This window comes from Arachis ipaensis, chromosome B08, assembly GCF_000816755.2.
Source record: "Arachis ipaensis cultivar K30076 chromosome B08, Araip1.1, whole genome shotgun sequence".
NCBI lineage: Eukaryota > Viridiplantae > Streptophyta > Magnoliopsida > Fabales > Fabaceae > Arachis > Arachis ipaensis.
Window position 1 is genome coordinate 21551192 of NC_029792.2, and position 7146 is coordinate 21558337.

The following is a 7146-nucleotide window of genomic DNA, read 5'->3' on the forward strand; positions in this document are numbered from 1 at the left end:
TATTCCTGAATATATGATTCAACCATAAAAAAACTAATTATGAGAATAACAAAAGGTAGCAAACTAAAGCATTTGGGAAAGAAAAGAAGAATTAAGAATGAATTAGAACTAAGTGTTCTTAATTATAAAACAAATTAAAATAAAAAATTGAGGTACTCCAATACTAAATAGTACACACATATATAAAAAGAGTCAAGTAAAATACCTCTAATTAATCTAACTATCTACTGCACTCTTTACTATTTGCGGCAATTATAATCTTACCATTCACAATAACCAAAACGTAGTCTTAGTGGAGTAGTTTCTAGAATTTATCCTGTAATACCCTAACTACCAAAGCTCACACTTCCGGCTGCGCGACTCTGATAGTTCGGACATTACGACGACTTTATATTATTTAATACTAAAAATATGAGCCTGTTTAAAACTTTAAACCGCAATACCGCTCCTGACATCTGAAACCAACACGCAGCGACTATAGTATTCTTGGAATTCAAAAAGGACAGAAACTACAATTAAAACCCTTACCGGCAGAGCGTTCTCCAGCGGCGGAGGCAGCCTCAGCTCCAGCTACTCGTAACAGCAACAACAGCTCTAACCGCGATAGGCAATGACTCGAACTCAGCCCTATGTTATCAAAACCTTAGGATTTCTACCCAATTATAACAGTGCAGATTTTCAAGGGTTCCGAAAATGTAACTCTTACCGCAACTAAGGAGAAGTGACTGAGCCATGTAGCGGCATCCCAAGCGGTGTTTCCGGTGGCCACAAGACTGCTCCTGGCGGCCAGAACCGTAACACGGTTTCTTCCTCCTTCGGCAGCAATAACAATAGTAGTATTAATATTTAAAATATTAATTATTTAATCCAAATCATATAGAAATCCTTATTATTTCGCAACTACCAACTTTATAATTTGAATATAGAAAATAATCCAATAGTTGTAAAATTGGATAATAAATCATAACTTGTCTCAAATTCAATAAATCACAACTTGCCTTAATTATCTTTAATAAAATGATTTCCGAAATTAAGGCTATAAATAACTATATGATTTGAGACTTGATCATAATAAGACTTTTCAAAAGTTTTGGGCCTTACATATCCTCTTAGGACAAAATTGTTATTTTCTATTTTATTTCCCTTGCTATGTATTGGATCTGTTTTTCATCAATACAAATTATAATACAGTTATGTTAAAATCTAGATATGTACTAATCAATCACTAGTATAAAAATATAAATATACTTTACAATATTCAAAAACTACAAAACCAACTTCAATCTCTCTTCATCATGAAGAATTTGCTTAAGACCATAAAATATTTTGCGAAACAAATAAATTTTGTTAAAGAAATAAGGATATTTCGAAAAAAGTTTTATATAGACTTTTTTTTTAGATTCCCATTAATAAATGTATTCTTCACATTCATCTGATTAAGAGATTATATTTTGACTGCAATAATAGCAAGGAGAGCTCGAACAGATGTGAGACGAGCAACATGAGCAAAAATTTTTTTATAATCAATACCATACTCTTGCGTACAACCTTTAGTAACCAATTGTGCCTTATAACGGTCAATAGAACCATTCGAGAGAGTTTTTATCTTATATACAAATTTACTATCCACAACTTCTTGAGGATCAACCAAGTCCTAAGTGTATGCTTTTTCAAGTGCTTAGATTTCTTCCTGCATTGCTTGCTGCTAACTTGAATTTGTGGAGTCTTCTCAAAACATGTATAGAGTAAAAAAAGAAAATGACAGATAAAGATGATGAGGATGTTGATGTCACTACAAAAAAAACAATATTTGTAATAAAAAAATTGTTACAAAAAATCGAAATTTTGAAACAAAAAGATTTTATAACAAAAAAAGGGACCGTTACAGTATGTTCCATTACAAAAAATGGAACTGTTACAATTCAAAGTAATATTTTGTAACAAATTTTTCTAATAGAAAAAACCAAAAGTCGTTACAAAAGTGATAACAAATTTTGATCTTCAAAATATTTTTGGTGACAATATATTTTTTTTCTATCATAAAATTTTGTTACAAAATGTAACTTGATTTTGTAATATTTTTTTCTTTAGTTACAAAATACTATTTATTTTATAATAATTTTTTTAATATAAATTACACGCATAATTTGCCAAATTATATTATTTTTTAATTAATTAATATATTAACTAATTTACTCAGCAAATCAACATTTATATAATATAGAGAAAATTTCACTCCCCTCTCCTACGAGATACTAAAATGACACTCCCCTCCCTTCTATTTATAAAATGTACATTCTCCTCCCTTATAACTTTAAAAAACATCATTTTTAATCTATTTTAAATTTTTTGTGTTAACTACTGTTAACTTTAACTATTTTTCAAAAAAAAATTATTTTTTACAAAAATATTCTTTAACAAAAAAATTATTTTTTTATCATTAAATTTTACTTACCAAAATAAAAAAATAATTTATTTTTTCTTGAAAAATGGATAAAATTAAAATTAGTTAACACAAAAAAATTAAAATGGATTAAAGAGAAGGTTTTTTAAAAGTTATAGGGAGGGAAATGTACATTTTATAAATAGAGGGAAGGGGAGTGTCATTTTAGCATCTCGCAAGGGAGGGGAGTGGAATTTTCTCTATAATATATAATAACATAGATAGTTCAAATATCTTTCATTTAACTAAGATTGTTTTATAAATCTTTAACATATAAACTTTAAAGTACAAACTAACAAGACACATTAAAAAACCCTAATGAACTAGATAGATACACAGGACAAGAAAAATAAGGAATTATAGATCTACAAAATATAAACTACAAATTACAAACTCCATATCATGTTCATACATCTTTTTTCAAAAACAGTGAAGTATTATGTATCAAGTTGTATAACCTTGGTGATTGTAGAACAAGGCTCTCAACATCTCTAATGTATAAAATGATGGGAGCAGTTTCTGAGATAAAAACCAAGACCTGCACAAAGAAAATGTTCTTAGAACTTTTTTTTTCGAAATCTATGTAACAGAGTAGGTTGTTATCAAATATGAGATAATAGAAGTTTAAGAAAATTAATTCACCTTGTAAAGTGATAGAACAAATAGGTTTTCATCGAAACACAAGCTACTCATGCACTTTAAAGGAGCTACAAACAAAATCTGAAATAGTAAGCATAATATTGCAACACAATAAGAAGCAACACTACCTATATTAGATGCAGTAGAGCCATTCCTCCTAAGATTTAAAACAGTTTTCAAACTTTCAGCACCAACACTTTGTTGATGTAAAGTACCTATAAGATCAAAAGATAGTTATAAAATAAAATTAGCAATTAATATCTAGGACAAGATCAATAACAATATGATGTCAATTAATGCAATTCTAAAAAATTGTCTAAAAAATTTGAGCTTTACTTTCTCTAGTACCTATAGTTTCGAATTGTTTAGTTTGCATAAATATGTGAGAAAATCACACAGCCAACATAACCAAAAGGTTTAACTAAATCATTATATTTTTATAAAAATTTGGATATAACTTCTACTAAAAATGGATTTAAACCACCCTTACGGGTTTTCTCAACCTCAACAACTCATCAACCTTTTCTCTACAATTATCAAAATAATACACTCTCAAAAATATCTGATAATAGCATAAAAACCTATTCTTAAGTCCCATAGACCATAGCCAAGGTTATTACCAAAAATAACTACGGCAGTCTAATTTCAAATCTGTTTTTAAAATACCAAATGAATTCGAAATTGTACAAACTTTATATCCATGCGACCGTCTCGGATTAGGCTTTCCATTAAACCAAAACTCACAAATTTTTACTTACTCTAACCTCAGAAATATAAGCAAAACCGTGACTGCTCTGCAGTATCTTAAAAACCAGAAAACAGCAGCAGCGTACAACATTCAAAATTCTGTATAAAATCCAAATTAAATCCAACTACCTTTAGAGTTAATATGATTAAACTTAACTTATCCAAATTTCTTTCTCAATTGGTTCCAAGTCAATATCATTTTTAATAAAGAAGTTACATAATTTGAAAGTTAGGTAAAAATAAGTCAAAATCTATTTTAGAAACCAACAAGGTTAGTATCTTTCAACTTGTATAACTTTTACTACAAAACTTCAAATAGGTTAAAGTTTAGTTTATAGACTCCTAACTTATCTAGCAACAAGTGTGTCTTGGTTGCAACCCAATTTCATTTCAATTCTAAGAGTTACAAGCATTTGAAATTGATGCATAACTTACTGAAAACTGATTCTCTCCAGCTTTAATCATTAACTTTCAAAAATTCACAACTCCCAATCCTTAACTCCTAAAATTTTGAAGTTTCAGAGGAATGAATCAAGTAAATCAAATTTTAAAACAAAATTGATTTAGTCCCAAAACTCAGCTTGTAGGAATCGCAGCAAGACAAACAAGTTGCTGCTCTGTTTGAACTTTTCTGCTGCAGGACAGATTTATCGACCTAATTTTAAAAATTCGCCATAAATTGTGTATTTAATAAAAATGCTTCAAATTTTCCAGTCCAGCTCTATACATTTCCAAGTTTAATCCAGACTTAGTCCCATACAATTTATATCATCACAGAATTAGTTATAGCTTTTCAAAGTTTCTGGCTTCGTTTAAAAGTAATGCAAAAAATCAGATTTCACAATTCAACTTTGAAAAATCATAACTAATTCTCCAGTTAATACGAAACCTTTAAAATTTAAATATTAGCAACTAAACTCATTGTAATTCACTTTAACTTTTAATCTCATTATTTCAATCATGATTGAATTACTGCTTTGCTTTTCAAAATTTCCGTTTATCTCAAAAAATCAGGCATCCTACAAAAATTTAATATTTCAAAATTCAACCTTCAATTCCTCTCAAAATTAATTTCAAACAAACACCAACCAAGCCCACCACTATTATAATATATCTAATAACCAGCTCAACAGCAGTCAACCAATAACATCAAGATTCAGCACTCTCAGCAATCATTTATCAACAATTCATAATTCACACATAATCAATCAATCTCATAAAATCAACAAGCTCAATCATATTCAATATCCATATAGCCAATCAATTATTCACAACAATTAAACCTATTTACAATTACTCAATAAACTTTGTGAGCATTTTTAAATTAAAACCGTTTAAATTAAACCCCTACCTCGATTAGCCAAAATTCGATAATTAAACGGAGCAAACCCCTCTTTTGTTTTAATTCGTAGTAGCAACAGACTCGAACTGAACTAGCAGCAGCAGCAACAACTCTAACAGTTCTTTATTATTATCAATAATATCACCTATGATAGTTTCATCAGCAGACAGGGAGGCATAATAGTAGTATTAAACAGGGACATAGGTTTTCCTTACTCAGAACAAAAAAAGACTAAGGAACAAGATGGAAGCAGAGCAAGGATTAAAGCTTACGGATTCGTGAATGGAGGAATTGGAATCGAAGCAGCGATTCCCACGGCGGCTCTATTGATGGGAACAGGACGCAACCACAATGGTTTTTACCCTAATCAACGGCAGCGGTGACGGCGGAGCAGGACAGCGCGAGAACGGATCTCATCCTTCCCCTCCTTGTCGCGTTTCTGCTTCTCTGCCTCCGGTGCTTCTCGTGCGTCTCATCGCTTCTTTCCTCTTGCGTGGGATAGCAGCAGCAATGACCAGAGCACAGCGGTGGCGACTCCCTCAATGGCGACAGAATAGAACGCGACGTTCTCTCCTAGCCTTAGCAACAGCGGCAATGGATTGACAGTGGTGGAAACAGAGCGACGCGGGCAGTATCTCCACCCTCTCTCGCGTGACAGCTTCGGCCCCCTCTCTCCCCTTCCATGCGATAGCAACGGCGACGGCAGTAGTTTCCTCTTCTGTCAGTGACATCCCTTCTCCTCTCTTCCTTCTTCTTCTCCCTCGAGCCCTCTCTGTTCTCCGTTTCCCCTTCAAACCCCCCTTCCCTTTCTTTCTGAACGTATGTGTGCGCACTGTGTTTTTAATTGAAATCGAATTGAGAATTAGGATTTTATTTGTGGATTTAGGATTAAAGTAAAATATATATGAGTAATATAACAATTTTATAAAGTATTTGAGATAGAATAATAATTTAGGATTCAAATATAATACTATAAAAATTAATTTTGGAACACATAATTTTATCTATCAATTTATCAATGAGCTCAAAATAATTATTTTTTAATTTAAATTATAAATTGGATGTATTACATTTTATAAAATATAGTTTAAACCCGAAAATACTAATTATTCATATTATATGATATGATATAAATTTTCATTATTTTTCTGTTACCAAAACTTAAATTTCAATTTTTATAAAATAGCTCATATAACAAAAATTATACATAACTATTAATTGTCTTAAACTTAAAGTATTTAAAAAAAATCAATTTAATCATTCCTAACAAATTAATCTTTAAGAGCTCAAATTAATAAAATAAACCATAATTTATTCATAATAGAAATTTCTTAAATTCAATTATATAGTACTCCTATTACTGAATTCTAATTTGGAATTATATAAAATAACCAATTATAAAATTTACACAAGAACATTAACTAACTTAACTCCAAATATTCATAAAAGTAATTTAATTACTCTTAATATATTAGTTTATAAAATAAGAAATTCAAATTAATAATAACTCATAACTTTTCATAATAAAAGTTACTTAAATTAAATTGTACAATACTATTTTATTTTTCAATTACTAAAATTATACAAAATATTTCAATTATAATAAAATTACTTAAGAATCTTGTATTTTGTGACAAACAAATAACTTGTTACAAATAATATTAAATTTTGTGACAAATTAATTTTTTGTTACAAAATAATTTAAGTTTTTGAAACAAATGGATATTTTGTTACAAAATATTTTAAACTTTTGCAATAACTTCATCTTTCGTTACAAAATATTTTAAAATTTTGCAACAAAATACTGGTTTGTTATAAAAGCCAATATAATTTGTAACAAAAATCAAGTCGTTACAAAATATCAAAACGTTTTGTAACAAATTGTATTGTTGTGACAAAATAGTATTATTATGTAACAATTACTAATTTTTTGTTAAAAATTTTTTTTGTAATAATTTTAAATTTGTTACAAAAT